Source organism: Miscanthus floridulus, chromosome 10 (assembly GCF_019320115.1).
Source record: "Miscanthus floridulus cultivar M001 chromosome 10, ASM1932011v1, whole genome shotgun sequence".
NCBI lineage: Eukaryota > Viridiplantae > Streptophyta > Magnoliopsida > Poales > Poaceae > Miscanthus > Miscanthus floridulus.
This window is the reverse complement of record NC_089589.1, coordinates 112,179,491-112,206,440: the sequence shown is the minus strand read 5'-3', so window position 1 is coordinate 112,206,440 and position 26,950 is coordinate 112,179,491. Positions and strand designations below refer to the sequence as shown.

General features: G+C 45.4%; 1 long non-coding RNA gene across 2 annotated transcripts; it reads left to right on the top strand.

Moving 5' to 3' along the window:
- The first annotated feature begins 5,277 nt into the window (after positions 1-5,277).
- Positions 5,278-23,490, top strand: LOC136485342 (uncharacterized). 2 transcript variants are annotated; one of them, XR_010766423.1, is made up of 4 exons: positions 5,278-6,082; positions 6,165-6,306; positions 7,693-7,802; positions 23,316-23,490. It is a non-coding gene; the product is annotated as an uncharacterized lncRNA (long non-coding RNA). The 2 variants fall into 2 exon arrangements; XR_010766422.1 differs by lacking the exon at positions 6,165-6,306 and having other exon boundaries at positions 5,278-5,896.
- The last annotated feature ends 3,460 nt before the right edge of the window (positions 23,491-26,950 follow it).

Genomic DNA, 26,950 nt, shown 5'->3' with positions numbered 1-26,950 from the left:
AAGTAGAATAAATGTCCAAAACCTCAGTTTTTATGGATACATACTAGCAAGGTGACATGCGTAATTGAACGGTTAGTATATAATTTGATTATTATGTAACTAAGGTTGCTCTTATACATGTTTCTAATGTCAGTGGCATCATTAGTGTTCATTGTTACTAGAAATAGCCATTCCACCATTAGTAACTTGCACACTATATTTTTATTTATTAGTTGGTTAATGCCTTAATCTCAAGCTATATGTAGGCCTAAAGCTTAGTAGGATCGCTCTTAACCACTTGTACAATTCAATTATACATCAAGCTTTGCATATTAGGCCCAAGATGGCACGCTATAATGTTTGTATGAGATGGAGCCAGTTTAGCAAAAAAAAAGTTAATGGCTTTACTGGCTCCTAGTTTATTATTTTTTTAAAATGACTCATTGCTACAGTAAGGAGTTGGAGCTGACCAGAGCTCGGTCAAAAAGCACCTTAATAACATTGTTGACATTCTTTTTGTGTGCCTGATGTCAAAGTTTTACCATTAGTTCTATTGATTAGACTTTCTTTAGCTGTTTAGTTGAAATTATAATAGGGTATTATCTATTGAAACTTTTCTGTGTTGATTTTTTTGAACTCTTTGAATCTCCTTTTACTACATGACAAAGCTTCAATCATTTTTTTCTTTCGAACGCGAAGATTCAATCCTTAGCGACACAATGAAGCTATATTTAACAATGGTGCTTGTTGGTAAGAGAGAAACAGATCTAAAGGTATTTCTATGTTATTTTTTTCATAATGGCAGTGGTGGATAATTTATCAACATGCATGTAGAGGGATATTTTCTCCAATTATTGTGGTAATTTCTTGGTGTTGAGAATTAGTAGGAAGACTTCATTTGTTGGCCAAATACTAAAATAAGATAATAGATAAAGTAGTTTGCAATACCATAACATTGTTGATTGAACAATTGTGTCTTTCTGAGATGGTCCCACTGATTAAATGAAGATTTCCTCAAAACAGTACACTATTCATACAACTTAATCATGGCTAATGAGGCATTGTGCATTTCGATGCCTTGGTCATCAGTATGTGAGCGAGAAAGGCTTCAGAATTGAACATATATATGATTAGATTACTCTTTGTTTACAGCAGCAGGAGGTCACTAAACTTTGGTACTCCAACCAACAAGACGTATGTGTAATTTCAGCTTTCACCAACATCTAAGTTATCTTTGTGAAGTAGGTAAGGGACATCAGTATGTTTAGAATGATTTCAATCTAACTATTTAGTTATACACTTCTTGCAAAATGAAAAAACCAAAACAAAACAAAAAATTATTGAGCTACCTACCCAGAAAAAAACATTCATCTTCTCAAATGAATCAGTTAACCTCAGTGGGAGTTGTTTACGAACTGAAACGTGACTCCTATTTGCATGTTCATTGGTCTGAAATCTTGAGTTTTGTGTTGTACCCAAGTACAAACATGTGTTTTGCGTTCCTGCAGCAGCTGCAAAAATCATGAGTAGCTTGCTATATACTTCCTTCCACATCATCAGTTAGGGCATGCACATGCTTCCAAATGCATCAATGCTGGAACAATTTTTAATTGGCTATAGTTTAAATAGGTTTTCTATCTCTCTCACACAATTATAAACATGAAGACTATTCATTGTTGGAAAAAAATTGTATGGAGTAGTATGATATTGAATAAACACGCATGGTATTGATCATTCCACACAGCAAACACTATAATTTTTTTCAGATACCATAATAAAATTGTGGTTATTTGCTGTATCACACAACACTGAGTATAATAACCAATTATCTGATTTTATGAGAGGGAAAGTGTGATAACTAACGATATTGTCCTTGCCTTTGTCCTCTCACTCCTACCGGAGATCATTAAAGTACAAGTTTTTGGTAAGCTCTATCATAACGGAAGAAGGGTATGGCCTGTGACTTGCGACTTCCCAGTGTTGCCCACTCCATGAAGCATCAATGTCTTTAGCCACACAAATCCCCTCGTCCCTTTCTTCAACACCAGCAGGTGCCCGTGCGTTGCAAGCATGGGGCAGGTGCCCCGTGTGGTGGCTGTGTTGCAAGCGTGGATCGGAGCAGGGTGGACAGGGAGGGTCGAGCGGATAAAGGTTGGACTAGACACTCGAGGCACGGTTTGAGGGCAAGGGGGTGTGTATGTTTTCTTTAGAAATGGTTTTACTTTATGGTATTTCTTGGTCATTGTTTTTCACAATATCTTTTAGGGTTTAGTCCCTCTGATACGACAGTAGCTACCAAGCAGAAGTGAGGATTCTGGATGGAGAACCACTCATGATACCATTCTGAGATAGTTTTGGTATAAAACACAATATGATATGATTCATCACGGTGTGGCACATGTATATGATGATGCCATGAGCGTGTATACAAGCTAGGCAGTAAATTAACAAAATTACAGGACATCCTAATAGCTGGTTGTTGCAATGGATAGCTAACACATCTGGAGGTTTGTGGTCTAATTCAACTAGATGTGGGCCACAATCCATCTAACAATAATGGGCACTCTTACTACACATATAATGTCTCTATTATTTTACCTTCATTAACATCTCACTCCTTATGTCATGCTACTGGCAAGAAACACATATTACTGTGATAATTTCAATCTCACTTCCGTGCTGATGATTGGAGATTTGAAGGAACAAGGATCGAGACATGTATTCAGATACAAACTGAACACCGAACCTAACAGGGTGACACCAAGATCGTCGTTTTCCCCAATTCATCAAGTCCAAACTTTTATTGCACTGATGATACTGAACCACTTCTCGTTTACACCTCACTCGTCAATTACACTAACTGTCTAACCCTATGTACAACTACAACAACATGATGAGGACATGAATTTGGTGGTTGCCATACATAGCTAATGCAATTTGGAGGACTGATCGATCTGATTCACTTAGATGCGGGCAAGCCTTCCATGCATGCCTTAGATGCTAGTGAAGTGTGATAGGCTCTAGTCCATGGAACAATGACCACTCTAGTGTATCATGTCTCTATCATTTCAGTTTGCACCACCATCTCACTTGTTTGCTACTGACGAACACATATTCACGAACAGGATGTGCTAAAATGTGGGTCTCCTCTGCTAGTTCTTCTCGGCATGAATGCCCTCACACACACATAAATATATATGTATATATGGCCATCTACTCTTCCGAAGTACTACATATTTTTTCTTGCATGTAGAAGCCAAAAAAATTATGAGTGTCATGCTATACTTCCTTCCTCAACATCCAATAGGCATGTTTTAATATTGTTACCTTCCCAAATGCAGCTCACAGTCTGAAATCATTTACAGACGCCCACCTATGTAAATTGATTTTTAGAGGTGGACACCTTAAGATGTCCATCTCTAGAAATCGTTATTAACAGAGACGGGCATTCTAAGCGTCCTTCTCTAAAAATCTATTTTCAGAGGTGGGCATCTTAAAATGCCTGTCTGTATAATAGTTACACCCAAAAATAATTTATAACTTTTCCATATGAACTTGGGTGAAGACAAACTTGAAACCAAATTTGCAGGTCACGACGCGATCTACAACTTCGTAGCTAATAAGTTTTTTATTTGAAACTGTTTTTGAAAATATTATTTTAAGTTTACTAATTTTGAAATTTAATTTTTTCAAACAACCTCAAATGTTGACAAGGTCTATACCAAACTTGTATTTCTCAAATATAATCTACAACTTTGTAGTTGAAAAGTTTTTTATTTAAATTTAGAGTCCCAAATATATGTTCTAAGTTCATAGATTTTGAAATTCAAAATTTAGAATTTTTAAATGACCTTGAATGGTCACATAGTTTATACCAATGTTGTGTTGGCCGATCAGATCTATATATTTGCTATCGATAAGTTTTTTATTATCTCAAATATTTGTTTTAAACTCACATAGTTTGGGATTTATTTATTTATTTGAATTTTTCAAAAAATCTTCTATGGAGACACATCCTACCAAAGTTGTAGTGCTTTATAAGATTTAAAACTAGTTGATTTTTTTTCATTTGAGCTTATTTACTAGCAAAAATATTAATACATGACTATGAAATGTTAAAATAAAACGATAGCATCCTATATATAATTACAAATAAGTGTGTTGTGTAGAGGTAGAGAGATGTAGTGGCTGAGTAGTAGTCACGGGCTCAAATCCACCAAGAGTGTTTGTTTTTTGAACTTTCTGGAAACTATTTACAGATTTTAAGTTGCTCATCTAGTCATTGTGACATTTCGTGATTCTGTATAATAGAAAAATCCCAACTTTTTAAAATTTTTGCCTGATGTGTGTCGCATGTAGTTGACAGGTCAAATCAAAGTCAAATGTTCTCCTTTCCAAATCCAAATTCAAAATCAAGACATCAAAACTTTTTACAATGAACCACTTGCCGTGAAGTTGGCCAGACCAAGTCAAGAACATGGCAAGAAGAGTTTTCAAATAAAATATTTTGGAGATAAATTAAAAACCTTGGTTGAATTCAACATGCAACCCTCACACATGATTTATTATTCCTGAAACAAAAACCCTCTCTCTCATCTTCTTCAAAGATGGCTTACAAATAAGTGATGCATCACATTTAGTGTAAGATGCATGTGTGTTTGGGTTTTCTCCTCTTGTTGTGCTTGGAGGTAGCCCCTAGCTCTTTTTCCTAAAAAAAAAACACTTGAGCAAAATAGGAAGAACCCTATCTCCTTTAATTCCCGGCCTTTGGCCTAACCATCTGAAGCAGGCCCCCTTTCCCTCTGCTCCCAATAAGGCTCAGCCCGCACTCCCTCATCTCTCCCTCCTGGACCTGCCTCGGCCTTTCTCCTTCCGCCAGGCCCAGCCCCCCTCACCTTCCCATCTCCCCGCAAGCCCAGGCCTGTCCCTGGATTTCCCAGCCGAGCGGCCCAACCCACCGCGGGCTTAATCCGCTAGCAGCAGGACGCAACCGCCCCGCTCACGTGCGCTACACGCGCAGCTGCCGCCCCCTCGGATGCCCCTGCATGACCCTGTCCCTGGGACCCGCGCATCAGCCCCGATAGGGAGAAGCCGAGGACGCCTTTCCCTCCCGTCCGACCGCACCGTCTCCTTCCTCACGAAGAATCGCGCTACCCTCCTTTCCGTTCCCCGTCCCCTGATTTCCGTCCGCCAGCGCCGAGCCCCATGACGAAAGCACGGGCCCGCTCGAGCCGCGCCCTGCGCCGCAAATCGTGGACAAGCGCCCAAACCCTACCGCCCTGTGCCCAGCCTGGCTCCCCTTCTGGAACCTTCCCGGCCTCCTCACCTGACCGTGCAGCGGATGATCGCCACACGTCCGGTGGCGCGGACGCCGAAGATCGCCGCCGCCCGTAGGACGCTCCGCCCCTTGCGGAACCCTAGAGCACCCTATAAAGAACCCTCTCGGCTGGCCTCGCCTACCCATCCCCCTCAGTCCGCCGCAACGCCTCCGTTCCCCTCCCTTGCCAGCACAGTAAAGCTAGAACGGCAGCATCACGGTCCGCCGCCACGCCTCCGTTCCCCGCCCTTGCCAGCGCAGTAGAGCCAGTACGGTACCATCACAGTGCGCCGCCCTGCAGGCGCCGCCGCGAGGGCGCCGGCGTCGCCACTGTGAGGCACCGCCGCAGCGCCTCGCGTCGTCACCAGAGCGGCCACGGCGAGCCCCTCGCCACCGAGCTCCGCCTCGTCGACGCCGGACAGGGCCCACGCGCCGCGGCCTCGCCACGACCGCAATGCCGAGCCGGCCCACAACCACGACGTCAGGCATCTGCACTGCGCCAAGCCTCGTCGCAGCAGACGCCTTGCCTCGACGCCAGCACCCCACCGTCGCGCCGACCGCGACAACGCAGCTGCCTACCCGCCGTCCCAGCTACTGCCGGTAAGCCCCCGTCGCCCCTAAAACTCCCACCTTTCGCCTTAGCTCTCTGGACCGCGTCCCACACCGGCTCAAGCCACCACCTCGTGCGCACGAACGACCTCTTGGGACCCCCCCTCGTCACATCTGGAGCACGCTGCGCACCCCGGCCCCGAGCCTAACCTGCGCCGACGCCACATCAAGCCGCCGGTGAGCCCTCCCCCTGGACAAGCCATTTTGGTGACCACCATGCCTGACAGGCCTTCGCGCCGCTGACTCGCTCAAGCCGCAGCCACCTTCGAACATCGCCACGTGAGGACACCACGTCGAGCGGCGTCAAGAACGGAGCCACGACATTCACCATGCCAGTGCACACGTTCTGCCGGCCTCGGGCCCTTCCTGCACCAGGCGATCTGCCTCCCTCAAGCCCGTCGGTGAGCACGACAACTCCCAAAGCCCAGGCTTAGTTCGTTGCCTTGATGCCTGTCTGCCTGGCCTTCGAGCCGCTACCGCATCACTGCCACCGCAGGCCGTCCACAGTCATGGCCTCGCGCTTGAACACCATGCTGGCTGCACACACCAACCACTGCAATCACCGGTCAAGGCCCCGCCTTGCCTCGGCGCTGCGCTGTCGGCGGACCCTGTCGTGACCCTGCATCGTCCGCTGAGCCCTTTCGGGCGTTTCGTCGAACACCCGATGTGTGCCCCTCCTCGTCTTCTTTCCCCATCCTAGAGCTTGGAGTGCGACCTCAGCACACACAGGAGCAGCTGAGTGCCACTGCCACCACACCATGCTTGAGCTCCGCCTTGCGCGCACCCCGCGACCTGGCGCCACCGCACACGCCACGGCCTTCGCTCTGCCTTGCCATCGCACGAACACTGCCCGCAAGGGCACGGTCGTGAGCACCAGCCGGCCGTGCTCGCCGCCGCCAGCCCACCACACACGCACAGCACGGTAGCAGCCGGTCTCTGCCTTGCCAAAGCCCGCACAGGCGTGTGGCCTTGCACGGACCCTGTGCCCTGGCTCTTCGTTGTCGCGGCGCACACGCATGGCAGTGTACTTGCCCCTGCCATGCCACCGCCTAAACACAGCTACCCAAGTCGACGACCCTGCCTCTAGCGTCGACGTGACACTGCCTCGACATGGCCTCGCAGTCACAGCCCACACGGCTGTCGTCTACAGCCTAAGCAGCTGGACTCAGGATCTTGAACCGCACAGACACAAAGCATAGCGGCCTCCTTCCACGCACAACCACGCCCTCAAGCCTCTGCTTTTCGACGAGCACCTTGACCTCTCCGCCTCCACCCGCGTACGGCACGCGGCGGGCACGCGCGCGGCGTGACGCTCGGCGGTCACGCTCAGCGCGGCGAATTCCATCGCCAAGTCCCCGTCCATCCTCTGCCTTTCTCTGTTGTGTGGGGCTTGGATCCCAAAGGCCGGTTCCAGCCCACGTACAGCGGGCCCAGTCGCCTTTTCCCTCTCCCACTTAACAGACCGAGAAGGCCCGCTAGGGAAAGTAGGCCTAGCCTCGGCCTCCATCCAGGTCCGGTCACCTGAAGCCCACAAAGCTAGCCCCGAGCCCAGCTGAAGGAACCTCAACAGATCCTTGCCCTTTCTACCTTTTTCTGTCCTCAGAAAATCTTCCAGCTTCAAAAATTCATATAAAATTCACCCTAGCTCCAAAAATTATGAAACCAGTTTCTTAATTTTCTAAACCCTGCTCTACCTCCTAGTACGGTTCTTGAGTCCTTTGAGTTAGTTTTTGTTGCGGCTTTATTGCTTCTTATTGGTGGCCGTTCTTGACATTTTTGTTGCGTAGCGACGACTCCAACTAGGATGGATCCGATGACGCACTTGGAGGTGATGGAACCCGAAGGTGGACGACCTTGACTTCTGGAGATGCGTACCACTTCTTCCTCGACATCGCAGGTGTCATGGCAGCACCTTATCTTAGAGAATCCTATTAGGCATTGCATGTAGAAATGCTAGCGCTTTATATTTATTCATTTGGTAGTATATGTGACGCATGTCATTGCCTGAGCCTTGATTGCCTTGATTGAAACCTCTTCACCCTGACTACCCAGCTTCGCACTCGCACTTATATATTGCCTACATGCTTGCTTGCATTTACTTCCATCATAATTACATATATGCCTTGTTATGTGATGTGATGGTTGGATGGTGATGTGGTTGGTGGATCGGGTTTGTGTAACAGAACCGACCAATTATACGAAATTAAGTAAGAAAATCATCCACTAGAGCGGACGATTTAGCCAACTTAAGCCCGTATAACCCGGTAGTCCGTGAAATCACGAAGGATTTCAAACCAATTCGTGTCCCAGCCATGATCGTAATAAGTTTAGCGGTCACCAATCACATATTACATAAAAGTTTGCATAACAGATACATCAGAGTTTAAACATAGTTATTACAAAACAAGTTCGAATAAAAGTAGCGGAAGTCATTTGTTTAAAACCACGCACACTCACACGGAGTTCAAATATAGTGCCAGCTGATGATCATCTCCAACAAAAGCATTAGACGAGACATAAGGAATGACCATGCCCATGGTCCTAAGCATCACCCATCGCAGGATACAGGCAGTTGATACAGTAGCCATAGTACATCTGCCCATCTGCAACAAGTGGGAATAAAACCCTGAGTACGAGAAGGTACTCAGCCAGACTTACCCGACATAACCGAAAATAAATGACACCAAGGATTATGAAGGCTTTATAGTAGGGTAGCTGACTCATTTGCAAAAAGAAACATTTTTAGCATTTCCAGGAACCTTTCTAAAAGCATTATTGCCAAGTTAATTATTATTAACCTGTCAACTAGATTTACACCTATACTAGAGTAAACATGTGATTAAGCAGATAATGATAACCAATGATCATTAAGCAACTTCCATACTGTCATATTCATTATAACTGTCCAAGTGTTCCATAACATTTACTACGATGAAGTAACTCAAGTCAAGTGCTCACTATCCAGGAGCGATGGCGATTCGAATCGATTCCTAACCAGCTGGTGATTTGTTCCTTACACAAATCTCACTCACCCGCTAAAGTGAGATATTGATCACCGAGTCAACTTTCCAGGAACCTCGAGTTTGCCAGGAACCACATGTACCCGGGGGCCGACCGACTGCACTTTGGCCTTATCATCCCGCCCCCGTTTCCTACCACACCTGCTTCGGCATAGTGCGCTGCGGGCAATTTACTCGGCCCGAAAAATCTCCCAGCTTCACGGTCGGAAGGTACTTTATCCGGCCAGCTAAATGTAAGGCATGCGTTCAACATGACTCGAGGCCCAACAACGGCCGGTCCTTAATCAACATAGACGGAAAACACTACAGTCCAAAACACTGCAAGTCTCCGTCTGGTCTCAACTTCATTTAACACTTAGTTATACCATGACTTCATAGTCATCCAAGCAGATCCAGGTAACCACCTATAGCTCGCAGGTGACAGGAAATCACCCGACTTCTACCGGTCTAAGCCAGCTAAGCATTGACTCGACTGCGGATACCAGGGTAACAAGGATATAGTATAACAAAGGTAAGCAAGGTGTAATGCAGCAACGGTTGCAAACAACTCCTGAACGTAATGCATCAATTAAAGTAAAGCATTTTAATTAAATCATTGCAAACCGGGAGAAAAATGCTCCGGGGCTTGCCTCTCTCGAAGGAGCTCGGGCGGTGATCGGGGCACTCCGGAAGTTCCTCAACGCCCTCCTCGTCGGCTTCTGGCACTTCCTGCGGCTGCACCTCGAACTGCTCCTCGGGCTCCTCGGGTATGACGACTGGGTTCTCGGTTTGCGATCCTGTATGATGCAATGCGCGCAAGTGATTATGCAAACGGTGCATCGAAGGAGATGAATGCAATGGATATGTTGAAATACAAGGTAGTCAACATCATCCAAGAACTATACCATAAGCACATGTCATCTACTGCATTCTCTTCTACTACTAATATGTTAAGTTAACCTATCTTATGAAATGCTTCAAAGATACACCAAAGCTTTACTAACTTCTTAATCACACTTAAAGCAACACTTGCTTAAACCCTAATTAATAATAGGTTTGAACAGCAACCTATATTTCTGATGCTCCTAAAAATCTGAGAAAATTACAGCAGCATACTACTACCCTAATCAGACTACCATAAAAATTTCATGGCATTTGGATAAGTAAACTATCCTACACAAAAATGACAAGCTATGGCATAAAAATGAGCATGAAAATACTTTGTACTATGAAAAGTGTCAAACAACAGATTGAGTATTTTTCCTAGATTCTTCATAGCATATAATGACTGTACAAAAATTATCACATGCATGTTTTATACAAAGTTTGCTCTCTAGCAAAAATAACAAAAATCAGTTATAAAAGGAGCTTGAACTACACCTCTAAATTTTCCCACAGCACATGTATGAAACATATTTTTCCTAAGAAGTACATGACACAAGAAGATTAACAAACTTGAAATCATATTTTTCTGAAGCCTATAGATTTTTCTACATATTTTTCAAGTTATCAGCAATATTCATGATTAAATAAAGTTCTACAGAAAAGTATCCCAAAAATGACATGCAATAATTTTCCCTAGTAGATCTGGTGATAAAGAACCTAGCAAATTTTGTTTCAACAAATTTGGAGCAAGTTTGATCATCCAAACATTTTTCAAACCATTTTTGATTTCAAATAACAAATAATAAATGGAAAACAATTCACTTAAGAAATGCTGGGCCGGCCCGAAGGGACCCGACGGCCCACGACACGGCGCAGCCCACGCCTGGCTCTCTTCGGCTCGGCGACTGACACGCGGGACCCCCGTGTCAATGACACAAAACAGGGGAGACGGCACACGTCGGCGCGGCGACGATCGAGCTCGCCGACGGTGATCTCCCCGGAGAAACCGACGGCACCAACGTGACCTACGTGAAGAACCGCGTCGATTGGTACCCTAACCTTGCTTCCTACTGACCCCTAAGCACCCCAGCCACGGAGCTCGGCGGCTCGGCCATGGCGCACGGCGGTGCGCGGCCGCGTTCCGGCCAGACGGAGCCGGCGAGGACGGTTACACCATCACCCGAGTAACAGTGCGCGACGGAGAAGACAAAACGAGAGGTAGGGAAGGAAGAGAGGAGCTGTGCCGTGCTAGCCACGGTGAGCTCCAACTCCGGCGAGGTTACGACGGCGCGGAAACACCGAAAACGGCCTCACCTGAGGTCGTTGGACTGCGCAGGGGTGGCGAGCAGCTAGTGGAGGTCTCAGCAGAGTTGCTAAAGTGACGGAGCGAGGCGAGGTACGGTGGTGCTTACGCGGGAGCTCGTCGGTGCTCACGACGGTAAAGGCGGAGGCGCGCGCTCGGCTCGGAGGGGACTGACGATGCGAAGGAACGCGGGCGAACCAAATAGGCCAGCTGCGGGGCGCGTGGCGATGTCGTGGCAGCGACGGTCTGACCTGCGGGGGCTGCGACGGCGTACGGACTCCACTTGGCGCACTTGGCCTGACGGCGGTCGGCCACTCGGCCTGACGAAGACGATCATCAGACCCGCGATCAGAGCCTGACGACGCCATTTGACAACGTTCTTTCTACTAAACCGTGAAGTATTAGCTCATACCATCTACACAAGAGTTGTAGCTCTAAGTACCATCTGTAATTTATCTAAAATGATCAAGACCTAATTCGCAAAGGACAGAGAGTAAAATCATGCCAAAGTCGGGTTCAAGAAACTGAAAACTGAAGTTTACACTTAGAAATTTCTAAGTGTTGAAATCAACCCAAATTCTGACTTGTGGGACCATTTTGAGCATGTTGTGCACATTTTCATGACTTGGTCACAAAATAATTTTTGTTCCTTATGTAATTTGCTACAACTTTGTTTTAGGTTGCTCTGACATGCAAACATTCCAAGTGGTACTTTTTAAACAGTCAAACCAAAAAGTCCTAGGGTCAAAACAAGTCAAACCATGATTTGAAATCTTAATTGGGCAAAATGATTAACATGAACATTGTTCCTAATGACTTTCTAAGCATAGCTAAGGTGTTTAACACTAGATTTAGCCATACCACACATTGGTCAAACAATAATCAAGCACTAAAGGTACTGAAATGATGAAAACACTTGAAATGATACATTTGTTTCAAAGTTATGTTTCCCATGTTTCAAGTGACATATGCTCATGAATTGATGAATGATGCTCATGAATATGAAATGCAAGTGCAATTAGGCAAGAATAACACCAGGGGTGTTACAGCCCTCCCCCCTTATAAAAATCTCGTCCCGAGATTTGGGTTACGAACCATTTGTTATAAAATTCGTCATAAGCTTTTTGTAGATACTCTCCTGTTTCCCAAGTTGCATCTCCCTCATCATGATGATCCCACTATATTTTATATGTTTTCACCACACTATTCCAAGTAGCATGTTCCTTAGTGTCTAACACTCGGACTGGTTGTTCACGATACACCAAATCTGATTTGAGTTGGATACCTCGAGGTTCTATTCTTTCCTCCGGAACACGCAAACATTTCTTGAGGTGTGATACATGGAAAACTGGGAAAACTGTACTCATTGTCTCAGGTAACTCCAACTTGTAGGCTACCGGACCTTTTTGTTCCAAGATCTTGTATGGTCCTACGAATCTCGCGGCAAGCTTTCTTCGGATTCCAAACCTTTTCTTCTTCATTGGTGTGACTTTCAGATAAACATAGTCACCAACTTCAAACACAAGGGGTCTCCTTCTTTTGTCTGCATAGCTTTTCTGACGTGATTGGGCAGCTTTCATATTCTGCTGAATAATATGAACTTTCTTCTCGGCTTCTTCTACAAAGTCAATGCCATAATACCTTCTATCTCCAGGTTCGACCCAATTCAATGGTGTTCTACATTTTCTGCCATATAAAGCTTCGAATGGGGCCATCTTGATGCTTTCTTGATAGCTATTATTATAAGAAAACTCAGCTAACGGTAACCATGACTCCCATGATCCCTTAGAAGACAATACACAGGCTCTTAACATATCCTCCAAAACAGCATTTACTCGTTCGGTCTGACCATCTGTCTGAGGATGATAAGCGGTACTGCGAATTAAACTAGTTCCTAAGCCTTTGTGTAAATGTTCCCAAAAATGAGCCGTGAACTGTGAGCCTCTATCAGACACTATGGTCTTTGGTATTCCATGCAACCTTATAATTTCTGCGATATACTTCTCAGCATATTGAGGTGGTCGATAATCTGTTTTGACAGGCAAGAAATGAGCGGTCTTGGTAAGACGATCCACAATTACCCAAATTGAATCATGTCCTTTTTGAGTAGTGGGCAAACCCGTGATAAAATCCATACTGATATCGTCCCACTTCCAACTAGGGACTGATAAGGGTTGCAACATACCGGCAGGTTTCATGTGAATGGCTTTCACTCGACAACATGTGTCACATCTGGCAACATATGCTGTAATCTCTTTCTTCATTTTGGTCCACCAATATCGAGATCTTAATTCTTGATACATCTTACTACTTCCGGGATGGATAGATAGCTTAGAAAGGTGAGCTTCATCCATGAGTTTATTCCTAAGCTCTCGATCCTTGAGAACCACAAGACGGTTGTCAAACCACAACACGCCCTGTTCATCCACTTTAAAGTGTTGAGACGGCTTTTCTTTTATTTTCTCTTTGATGTGGAATATCCCCTTGTCCGTTTTCTGACCTTCTATTATCTTACTCTCCAAAGAGCAACTAATCTGAATACTATTTAACACAGCAGGATGCATTAGATCGAATCCATCTTCAAGTAATGGCTGCACAGTCAAGTAATGTGACTTCCTGCTCAAAGCATCTGCCACTACATTGGCTTTACCAGGATGATATTGCACATTCAAGTTGTAATCTTTGATCAATTCCGACCATCTACGCTGTCTCATGTTTAGCTCTGGTTGGGTAAAGATATACTTAAGACTCTTGTGATCCGTGAAAATATTGCACACATTACCAAGTAGATAATGTCTCCAAATTTTTAGGGCGTGCACAACTGCAGCAAGTTCAAGATCATGTGTTGGATAGTTGACCTCGTGCTTTCTCAATTGACGTGATGCATAAGCTATGACTCTCCTTTCTTGCATAAGTACACAGCCTAATCCAGTTTTCGATGCGTCGCAAAACACATCAAATCTATTTTTGAGAACACCTTGGCCTTGGATAGTTGGTCAAACAGAATATCAATATGTGGCAAGGGGTACTTATTCTTGATGGTCACAGCGTTGAGTGGTCTATAATCTATGCACATTCTCAACGTGCCCTCTTTCTTCTTCTTCACAAACAAAGCGGGACATCCCCATTCAGACTTGCTTGGCCGAATAAACCCCTTTTTTGACAATTCTTCTAATTGCTTCTTTAGCTCAGCTAACTCATCTGGAGGCATCCGATAGGGTCTTCTTGAAATCGGAGCTGTTCCAGGGACTAGCTCAATTCCAAACTCAATCTCCCTATCTGGCGGAAGACCAGGTAGCTCATCCGGGAATACGTCCGGGAATTCACACACTACCGGAATCTGATGAATAGGAATGACTGCTGTAGCGCATGTAACACTTACAAGGTCTGTTCTCCGAGGCAATGGTACTTGGAAAGTACCCTCACCCAGGGGATCCTTAAGGGTAAGTACTCGACTTCCCGCATCTATGACTGCTCCCCAATCCTTCATCCAATTCATCCCTATAATGACATCCAAGACTAACCCAGGCATAACTATCAAGTTCACTCGGAACTTCCTGCTACCTAATTCAAGGGTTGCCCCTCGAACCATCCGGTTGGTCAAAACATCAGCCCCTGCTGAACTTATACGGTAACCATAACCCAATTCTGTGCATAGTTGTTCATGTTTCTGTGCAAATGCTTGACTCATAAAAGAATGCGATGATCCAGAATCAAATAGAACAACTGCAGGGTTTTCATTGACAGTAAACTTACCAGCAGTGACGGGCTCTCCCTCTGGAATTTCATCTACTGTTGTACTGTGCACTCTAGCATTATAAGTCTGCTGCTTCTTCTTGGGAGGGTACGGACAAAACTTCGAGAAATGACCGAGTTGATCACAGTTATAGCAGGGTCCTCTCACTGTCCCGGCAGATCCCACAGCTCCCTTGGAACTGCCTTGTACCGTAGTTGCGGCTGCTTTGTTGGGCTGTACTGCCATCTTGTACGGCTTTTGAGGTCCACGGAAATTCTGGCTTCTTGGCTGAGGTGGCCTGAATCTAGCACCAGGTGCCGATGGGCGATATGGGGGACGACCTCCCATAGGTGCTCTAGCTTGAGACGACCCACCTTCAAAGGCTCTCTTGCGTGTCTTGGCTGCGGTGCTGGCGTTGTTATTCTTCTCCTGCTTCAGACAGTCGCTGATGAAGTCATTGAATCTGACACGGTTATTGGTACCAACATGTTTCATCATTTTCGGATTGAGTCCTCTCTTGAAACTGGCTATTCTTTTAGCATCTGTGTCAACCATGTCGGAAGCATAGCGACACAAGTTGTTGAAAGCATGCAGGTATTGCGTCACGGTCTTGGTGCCCTGGTTCAATGCCAGAAACTCTCCCAACTTCATCTCGGTCAGCCCTGGTGGAATATAGACTCCGCGAAAGGCCTCCGCAAACTCTCTCCAAGAAATCTGAGCATTTGGAGGGAAGGTGGTGCGATGGTGCTTCCACCACATTCCCGCCGGTCCCTGCAATTGAAGTGCAGCATACTCCGTTTTCAGAACCTCAGTCATCCTCAACACACGGAATTTATCTTCCATCGTGTTGATCCATTCCTCAGCATCGAGTGGCTCTGTGGCTTCCTTGAATACGGGTGGCCTGGTGTCCATGAAATCTTTGAAGCTGCTATATTGGTTTACTCCCATGCCACCGCCTTGATTGTTACCACGTTGCACGTTGTTGGCTATGGTGCGTAGAAAATCTTCCATGTTCTTCTGGGATTGTTCCGCGTTGCGCTGACTCCTGAGCAGCTGTGCGAGAAACATCTCAGGGGTGAACGGGGGAGGAGGTGGCAAGTGCGGTTCATGAGGAGGCTCATTGTTGTTGCCGGGGTTTCCACCACCACCACCAGTCCCCGTACCGTTAGCACCGGGCTCAGCGGCTTCATACGTGGTTCGGCGAGTGTTTGTCATCTGCATATTTCAGCAACAAGTAACGATTGAGTGAAGCTGTAATAATTGCGAGTGCAGAAAAACTTATGCCGTACTGAATTTACTGGAGAGAATAAATTCATACAATAAAACAGAGGCACAATAATCGCATTCTAATTAAAACAACAGCACTGAATCGAATTACTTAAACGGCAAACATCGCGTCCATACAATCACATTGCCAGCATACATACACTGGACTTTTTATGCGTTCAGATATCGCATATGAAATTCAAGTTCCAACCACATGCCAAGTCTCATACGTTTGAAACAACATACGATGGATTACATGCCAACAAAAGAAAAGTCATCGCAACAGGACCTAGATACTAGCGCAAAGCAACTAGCCTACTCCTCGGGGCCATCGTCGGGATCGGAGACGTCACCATCGCGTCTAGGTGAAACTACAGGCTCATCCTGGTCGTCGTCGTCGATGTCCATGCCAGCGGCGTTCGGTGGAGCATATGGGCCAACCCCATTGTAGAGCGCGTGAAACTCCTCGTGCAGGTTGCCGTTGTATTCCTCTAGCTCATCGACTCTCTGCAGCAGAAGGTTTCTTGCGTTCCAGGCTTCATTCCTTTCCTGAACCAACTGTACAATCATGCGGTCTGCATTGTTGTTGGCTTGAGTCAACGTATGCACTCGCTGCATAGCTCTATCACCTCTTTCAACCGCCTGATCTCGCTGTAAGTTCATATCAGCCAACTGCTCCTGCAAGCTAGCTATAGCTCGAGCCTGTCTCTTCTTCTGCTTCTTCCCTTTGAGCTTATCCTCACTACGCAAGCCAGTCAAAGTCCAGTAAGTACTCTCAAGACCTTCATACGCTCTGATAGCGGCGAACATAGCACTCATTGCCTGGTTGTCGCTAGCCTGTCCTTCAGCTGGACCTCTGACCAATGCACTTCCTTGAGGCTGAACCCAAATGGCATCGCGAGGATCATCCCTAGGAAAAGTACCAGCTAAAGCTGCTGCAAGCTCACTGGGAAATCTGCTCATAATGTCCCTGATGACACGGAAGGCTGCTCCCTCTGCACCCTCAGCTGGAGTGCGACCCTCAAACTCCAAATGCCAACCATCCCAATCTGGAGCATCACCGAGAGCAGGAACCGTGATCTCCACCACTGCTAGTCCATCATCTGTTAACTGGCTCTCATTCCAAGAGTACACCGGCTCCTGACCCTCTGGGTACCCCACATCATGGAGCACTCTCCAAAGCAAAGTTGGCATGCCAAACTCGCTCAAGAAGGTGTCCGTGGTGCGGTGCTCCCTCAGGGCCAACGGACGTCGAGGTGCTCTTCCTCCGGTGGACTTACGGGCGGTCTGCTTCGTGCGGGCCATCTGTAGCAAAAGTTCTCTTATTACCTCGGGGAAACATATTTTAGGTGATACAACTTTTATCAAAATGAGATAATCAATTTATAAGGGGAGGTATGCATGAGATGAATGAGATGCACAAGTAACATGATGTATGTACGGGTCGTACGTTCTCACAAACTTAGGAATAATAATTTCTAACGACGAATTCGGTGGCATACAACGATCTCTCAATACGTAGCTAATACGTTCTACACGATAGCGTTGTTATGTACCTGCAGAAGATTCATTTCAGCCCAATTCCCAATGAATGCATAAAAGCAGTAAAATTTTATCTACACGATCTACACGAATCCCCAGATACGTGTACAACGGTAGTAACTACCCGAACCATCGTCCTATTGATGGCATCGCCTCAACAGACGGAAGACCCATACATGAGATACCTTTGTAAAACATGCGTAGAACATGTAATTACTCCAGCATCATATAATCATTCACCCTAGATCGGCGGTGTATCCGATCATGCTCTCACAACTCACACTTACCGAGGCGTAGAGGCAAATGATCCATTCATTACCACTCAAACAAGTGGCACTCATACAATAGCACGCCGTATGAGCGACGAAAGAGAAATATGATGCACGAACCCCAGTCATTACTTAATTAAGCCACATAAAGTCCTTAACTGGGCATAAAGGATATGATCACTGGCACACTTTATAGTTTTAAAATCACGTTTTTCAAATGCCTTTTTGTTTTAAATACACTTGTGAACAGTAACACGCTAAACCATGCTCTGATGCCAGCTGTAACAGAACCGACCAATTATACGAAATTAAGTAAGAAAATCATCCACCAGAGCGGACGATTTAGCCAACTTAAGCCCGTATAACCCGGTAGTCCGTGAAATCACGAAGGATTTCAAACCAATTCGTGTCCCAGCCATGATCGTAATAAGTTTAGCGGTCACCAATCACATATTACATAAAAGTTTGCATAACAGATACATCAGAGTTTAAACATAGTTATTACAAAACAAGTTCGAATAAAAGTAGCGGAAGTCATTTGTTTAAAACCACGCACACTCACACGAAGTTCAAATATAGTGCCAGCTGATGATCATCTCCAACAAAAGCATTAGACGAGACGTAAGGAATGACCATGCCCATGGTCCTAAGCATCACCCATCGCAGGATATAGGCAGTTGATACAGTAGCCATAGTACATCTGCCCATCTGCAACAAGTGGGAATAAAACCCTGAGTACGAGAAGGTACTCAGCCAGACTTACCCGACATAACCGAAAATAAATGACACCAAGGATTATGAAGGCTTTATAGTAGGGTAGCTGACTCATTTGCAAAAAGAAACATTTTTAGCATTTCCAGGAACCTTTCTAAAAGCATTATTGCCAAGTTAATTATTATTAACCTGTCAACTAGATTTACACCTATACTAGAGTAAACATGTGATTAAGCAGATAATGATAACCAATGATCATTAAGCAACTTCCATACTGTCATATTCATTATAACTGTCCAAGTGTTCCATAACATTTACTACGATGAAGTAACTCAAGTCAAGCGCTCACTATCCAGGAGCGATGGCGATTCGAATCGATTCCTAACCAGCTGGTGATTTGTTCCTTACACAAATCTCACTCACCCGCTAAAGTGAGATATTGATCACCGAGTCAACTTTCCAGGAACCTCGAGTTTGCCAGGAACCACATGTACCCGAGGGCCGACCGACTGCACTTTGGCCTTATCATCCCGCCCCCGTTTCCTACCACACCTGCTTCGGCACAGTGCGCTGCGGGCAATTTACTCGGCCCGAAAAATCTCCCAGCTTCACGATCGGAAGGTACTTTATCCGGCCAGCTAAATGTAAGGCATGCGTTCAACATGACTCGAGGCCCAACAACGGCCGGTCCTTAATCGACACAGACGGAAAACACTACAGTCCAAAACACTGCAAGTCTCCGTCCGGTCTCAACTTCATTTAACACTTAGTTATACCATGACTTCATAGTCATCCAAGCAGATCCAGGTAACCACCTATAGCTCGCAGGTGACAGGAAATCACCCGACTTCTACCGGTCTAAGCCAGCTAAGCATTGACTCGACTGCGGATACCAGGGTAACAAGGATATAGTATAACAAAGGTAAGCAAGGTGTAATGCAGCAACGGTTGCAAACAACTCCTGAACGTAATGCATCAATTAAAGTAAAGCATTTTAATTAAATCATTGCAAACCGGGAGAAAAATGCTCCGGGGCTTGCCTCTCTCGAAGGAGCTCGGGCGGTGATCGGGGCACTCCGGAAGTTCCTCAACGCCCTCCTCGTCGGCTTCTGGCACTTCCTGCGGCTGCACCTCGAACTGCTCCTCGGGCTCCTCGGGTATGACGACTGGGTTCTCGGTTTGCGATCCTGTATGATGCAATGCGCGCAAGTGATTATGCAAACGGTGCATCGAAGGAGATGAATGCAATGGATATGTTGAAATACAAGGTAGTCAACATCATCCAAGAACTATACCATAAGCACATGTCATCTACTGCATTCTCTTCTACTACTAATATGTTAAGTTAACCTATCTTATGAAATGCTTCAAAGATACACCAAAGCTTTACTAACTTCTTAATCACACTTAAAGCAACACTTGCTTAAACCCTAATTAATAATAGGTTTGAACAGCAACCTATATTTCTGATGCTCCTAAAAATCTGAGAAAATTACAGCAGCATACTACTACCCTAATCAGACTACCATAAAAATTTCATGGCATTTGGATAAGTAAACTATCCTACACAAAAATGACAAGCTATGGCATAAAAATGAGCATGAAAATACTTTGTACTATGAAAAGTGTCAAACAACAGATTGAGTATTTTTCCTAGATTCTTCATAGCATATAATGACTGTACAAAAATTATCACATGCATGTTTTATACAAAGTTTGCTCTCTAGCAAAAATAACAAAAATCAGTTATAAAAGGAGCTTGAACTACACCTCTAAATTTTCCCACAGCACATGTATGAAACATATTTTTCCTAAGAAGTACATGACACAAGAAGATTAACAAACTTGAAATCATATTTTTCTGAAGCCTATAGATTTTTCTACATATTTTTCAAGTTATCAGCAATATTCATGATTAAATAAAGTTCTACAGAAAAGTATCCCAAAAATGACATGCAATAATTTTCCCTAGTAGATCTGGTGATAAAGAACCTAGCAAATTTTGTTTCAACAAATTTGGAGCAAGTTTGATCATCCAAACATTTTTCAAACCATTTTTGATTTCAAATAACAAATAATAAATGGAAAACAATTCACTTAAGAAATGCTGGGCCGGCCCGAAGGGACCCGACGGCCCACGACACGGCGCAGCCCACGCCTGGCTCTCTTCGGCTCGGCGACTGACACGCGGGACCCCCGTGTCAATGACACAAAACAGGGGAGACGGCACACGTCGGCGCGGCGACGATCGAGCTCGCCGACGGTGATCTCCCCGGAGAAACCGACGGCACCAACGTGACCTACGTGAAGAACCGCGTCGATTGGTACCCTAACCTTGCTTCCTACTGACCCCTAAGCACCCCAGCCACGGAGCTTGGCGGCTCGGCCATGGCGCACGGCGGTGCGCGGCCGCGTTCCGGCCAGACGGAGCCGGCGAGGACGGTTACACCATCACCCGAGTAACAGTGCGCGACGGAGAAGACAAAACGAGAAGTAGGGAAGGAAGAGAGGAGCTGTGCCGTGCTAGCCACGGTGAGCTCCAACTCCGGCGAGGTTACGACGGCGCGGAAACACCAAAAACGGCCTCACCTGAGGTCGTTGGACTGCGCAGGGGTGGCGAGCAGCTAGTGGAGGTCTCAGCGGAGTTGCTAAAGTGACGGAGCGAGGCGAGGTACGGTGGTGCTTACGCGGGAGCTCGTCGGTGCTCACGGCGGTAAAGGCGGAGGCGCGCGCTCGGCTCGGAGGGGACTGACGATGCGAAGGAACGCGGGCGAACCAAATAGGCCAGCTGCGGGGCGCGTGGCGATGTCGTGGCAGCGACGGTCTGACCTGCGGGGGCTGCGACGGCGTACGGACTCCACTTGGCGCACTTGGCCTGACGGCGGTCGGCCACTCGGCCTGACGAAGACGATCATCAGACCCGCGATCAGAGCCTGACGACGCCATTTGACAACGTTCTTTCTACTAAACCGTGAAGTATTAGCTCATACCATCTACACAAGAGTTGTAGCTCTAAGTACCATCTGTAATTTATCTAAAATGATCAAGACCTAATTCGCAAAGGACAGAGAGTAAAATCATGCCAAAGTCGGGTTCAAGAAACTGAAAACTGAAGTTTACACTTAGAAATTTCTAAGTGTTGAAATCAACCCAAATTCTGACTTGTGGGACCATTTTGAGCATGTTGTGCACATTTTCATGACTTGGTCACAAAATAATTTTTGTTCCTTATGTAATTTGCTACAACTTTGTTTTAGGTTGCTCTGACATGCAAACATTCCAAGTGGTACTTTTTAAACAATCAAACCAAAAAGTCCTAGGGTCAAAACAAGTCAAACCATGATTTGAAATCTTAATTGGGCAAAATGATTAACATGAACATTGTTCCTAATGACTTTCTAAGCATAGCTAAGGTGTTTAACACTAGATTTAGCCATACCACACATTGGTCAAACAATAATCAAGCACTAAAGGTACTGAAATGATGAAAACACTTGAAATGATACATTTGTTTCAAAGTCATGTTTCCCATGTTTCAAGTGACATATGCTCATGAATTGATGAATGATGCTCATGAATATGAAATGCAAGTGCAATTAGGCAAGAATAACACCAGGGGTGTTACAGTTTGGCCGTGAGGCTTCCCCGTGAGATAGATGGTAGGTTGGTGTGATGGGAGCGTTGAATCTCGTGTGGGTGGTGGTGATTGAGGAGTTCTGGAGATATTCCTTGTCTTGACCATTTTCTTTGGTGACATCGGCCAGAGTGAGAGGATTTACCCTGGAGGGGTGCCCAGAGGTGCAGGAGTGCCCCGGATCTGGTTCTTGTGGTTATGATGGTTGGTTTTGATACAAGTGTTGTGGGGATGGCTACCCGTGAGAGGTGAGCCATGTGATTAGTGGAAGGTGCTTGCTCTGGCAATTAAGGACCGTCGTAGGCTGATGCTTGGAACATGGGACTTTGTCAAACATGCACGCCACAGGCTTGCTATGAGGTGGGGCCCGTTCTGTTGAGTTAGTGCGGACTAAGCCAGTTCTATGGGAGAAGAGGTGCCCGGGGTTTTGCCCTAGGAGCACTGTGAGAAGGATGCCGATGGTTTTTCCGGCTACCCTAATCATGATCCCAAGCATATGCGTCATGCCGTATGCTACTCCACTTGGGGGGCAGTCTGGTGAGGAATGTGCTAGTGGGCAGTTTGGTGAGGAATGTGCTAGTTCTTGAGCAGTGTTTGCCTAGACTGTGGCCATGGTCGATGATGGTGATCCTGTCGGGTACATGTGTACACACTCTACAGAGTTAAAACTATACGTATTGTCATGATCTCGGCCATGATCATTCCTGTGAACTGTTTCATCCTTCTAGTCTTCTCTTGTGCTGCTTCTCTCCCCCGAAGATAGGTCCGACTGGAGGCCATTGAGATGAGGGGCATGTAGAGGCTGCCTCATCGCCTAGACTGAGAGTATGAGGGTGTTGTGGGGGATGATGAGTGGTGAGAGGTGATGATGAGTGGTTGGTGAGAATGAGTGTATGGGTTAGGATTCAGAGAAGTTTTACTATATATTTGATGCTATTCTGCATGCGCTAAGGATGCAAACTACAACCAAATTATTAGGATCGCCAGATCCCATTATTTTCTACTTTTCCACTAAAGCTCATTGGTGCTGACCATGGCCTACACATATCTGGTGGTGTGCAGATTTCTTGACTTGTAGTGATGTTGAGATTGGTAGTTGGTTTGTGGTCTACTCTCAAGGATGCCCATGGATTGGAGATTCGCCAAGCTTCACTGCTGCGAGTAGAGCCTCGGTGCTTTGTTCGATCCTAGCCCAGAGGGCTTGTAATTAGCCTAGTTTTATTCTTATTTATGTACTCTGATGCTGTATGACTTTGTAATCAGCTGAAAAGTAGATGCTGTGATAGCCAAGATATCCTGGGACTATCACAGAGGGGCAAGAGATTTGGAATTTCAAGTTTTGAAATCCTAGTTCGTTTTAGTTGGTATCAGAGCCATACTTGACAGTAGGTCGCAACCTTAGAACTGGACGTTAGTCTAGAAGCCAACAACTATGTCTGCCTTAAAAACTATTTTTGAAAATACTTTGTCTCCCTGTCTTAACCTTGCATTCGAATGTTATCTCATCTATCTGAGTTCCTTCGTCGAAGAAGGTGACGTATAGTAGACCCTCCTTACCATACTGTTCCGACTAGTTAGTCGTGTGTGACTAATAGGATTGTAATGTTGCTTGAGTGATGGGCTCTTGTGTTGTTTGCTGTATTTCTTATGCTTGAGTGTAGGCGTAGTAAAACTGTTTTTTGTGTGCTTGTGTGTGACTCCACCTCTAGGTAACTTAACCCAAGCCCGCCTTACCCTTTTGATGACCAGATGCTAGTCATAAGAAGGATATCAAGGTTGGAGAACAAGAAGGCTCGTGCTAAATGAGCTAGGAAACCTATCAGTAGTCTTAGCTTGGAGAGTCTAATGGACGTCAACCCTGGTGTGAACCTTGAGCACCTAGAGCCTGACCAGAGTCCCGAACCTGAGTTTCTAGGAGCAATAGGCTTGACAGCAGCTATAGCACATTAGATGCATATCTTGCAGAGGATTGTCAATGCAGTAGCACCTGAGCCATCTCGCAAGCCTCTCAGCAAGAAGGTCGAGGAGTTCTTCAAGCTAAAACCTCCCACCTTTGACCATGCTGACAACCCAATCGAGGTAGATGACTAGTTATGTGGAATCAGAAGAAGACTTGAATTGCTAAAATGCACTAACAAGGAAGGTGTGAATATTGCTACATATCAGCTCAGAGGCATTGCTAACTCGTGGTGTGATTGCTTTTGTGCTATCCACCCTGACCCCGCCAACATTGGTTGGACGGAGTTTGCACAAGCGTTCCACGAGTACCACCTCATGGAAGGAACAATGGAAGCAAAGGTAGAAGAATTCAGGAAATTGTAGATGGGTACCATGATAGTTCGAGAGTACACCACCAAGTTCATTCAGTTGATGAGATATATGCATGAGTACACAAAAACTGAGAAGCAAAGGAAATACTACTAGATGAAGGGTCTTCCCCAAGCCTTCCAAAACGTTCTTGTTGCTCGTGATTGTCCGACTCCGAAGAAGTTGATCAACACGGTCGCTCTCATGGAGATAGATCTTAAGCAAGTTGCGCTAGAAAAAGAAGCTCTCCACAATGAGAAGAGACAGAAACCCCAGTTGAATCTCAAGAATTTGAGCTCTCAAAGGCTCAGAGTTGAAGATAGGAAGCTACCTGGACCCCCACTACAACAAGCCCATGGATAGCTGTGCTATCCACCACAGGGGATCACTTGTCAATACCCTGTTAAGCCTATTCCTGAGCAATGTGCTGAGAAACCTGCCAAGTGCACTAAGAGCAAGAAGAAAAAGAATGTGATTGTTGTTTGCCACACATGTCACTGGATCGGTCACAAGGCCCAAGTTTATCCTCAACGTCAATAGTTTGCTCAGCTTGGACTACTTGTGAGTCGATCACCACCGACTCGAAGCATGCAAGTTGTATCCTCTAGAGATCATGGAAGACTCAATCATGCCGCATCAAAGAATGCAATGGAAGCCCCTTAAGTTGTGCTTAGAAAGATAGAAGTAGAAGGAGCCCCTGCCCTAGTCTTGTTTGACTCCGGAGCCACCTATTCTTATATCTCCTCAAAGTTCATGCATCAATAGTCTCTTCCTACTGAACGTTGAAGCAGATCCATGATCACTAGCTCTCCCCTTGGAGATGTCAGTTGCACTTTGGAATGCAAATCGGTGAGACTCAAGATGGTAGGATTTATATTTCGAGCAGATCTGACAGTCCTAAAGTATGATGGTGATATTGATGTGATTCTTGGGATGGATTGGTTGACCAAGCATAAGGGTTTGATCTCTTGCTCACCTCGGTCTATTAGCTTAGAGCACCCTGGAGGTTTTCGAGTGCGGATTAATGCTACACATCGACTAGATGATGCTGAGAAAGTTGAATTTCATGCTTTGATAGAGAAGACCTTGCAAGATGTTCTAGTTGTCTGTGAGTATCCAGATGTCTTTCCAGATGAGTTGCCTAGAATGCCACCTAATCAGGACATTGTGTTCTTGATTGACTTAGTCCCTGCAACAGGACCTATAGCCAAGCATAAATATAGAATGGTAGCTGATAAACTAGCAGAGCTCAAGAAGCAGTTGCAAGTGCTAATGGATAAGTTTTTCATTAGGCCTAGTGCCTCACCCTAGGGATATCCCATGTTGTTTGTGAAAAAGAAAGATGGTTCTTTGCGGATGTGTGTTGATTACCGCAGCTTGAATGCCGCCACAATCAAGAACAAGTATCCGTTGCCTTGCATCGATGACATACTTGATCAGTTGTAAAAGGCAAAGTACTTCTTGAAGATTGACTTGAGATCTGGCTACCATCAGATGAAGATTAGGCCTGAAGATGTAAAGACAACTTTCATCACTAGATATGGCCAATATGAGTTCATGGTTGTTTCTTTCGGGTTGAATAATGCGCCTGCATATTTCATGAACGTGATGAACAAGGTCTTCATGGAAGAGTTAGATAAGTTTGTCATGGTTTTCATTGATGACATCTTGATCTACTCAGAGATAGCAGAAGAACATGAGAAACACCTTAGAGTTGTGCTGGAGAAGCAAAGGCAGAATCAGTTGTATGCCAAGTTTGTGAAGTGTGAGTTCTGTCTTGAGAAAGTTACCTTCCTGAGACATGTGTTGACCGTAGATGGAGTTGCAGTGGACCCATCCAAGATTGAAGCAGTCACAGAATGGAAGCAACCATAGAATGTCACCTATATCAGGAGTTTTCTTGGACTGGCTGGATATTATCGCCGATTCATTGAGAACTCCAAGATTGCCAAGCCAATGACAGAGTGGTTATAGAAGAATGCTCCTTTTGTGTGGAATGAGGCACATGAGCAAAGTTTCCAAGAGCTCAAGAAGTGTCTCACGACCACTCCGATCCTTGCCTTACTCAATATTCGCCAGAATTTCATGGTATATTGTGATGCTTCCAAGCAAGGGTTAGGATGTGTGCTTATGCAGAATGACATAGTGATTGCTTATTCCTCATGATAGTTGAGAGATCATGAGAAGAACTACCCCACACATGACCTTGAGTTAGCTATAGTTGTTCATGCTCTGAAGATTTAGAGGCACTATTTGATCAGCAACAAGTGTGATATCTATACCGATCACAAGAGTCTCAAGTATTTCTTCACACAGAATGAGTTGAATATGAGATAACATAGATGGTTAGAATTGATCAAGGACTATGATATGGACATTCATTACCATCC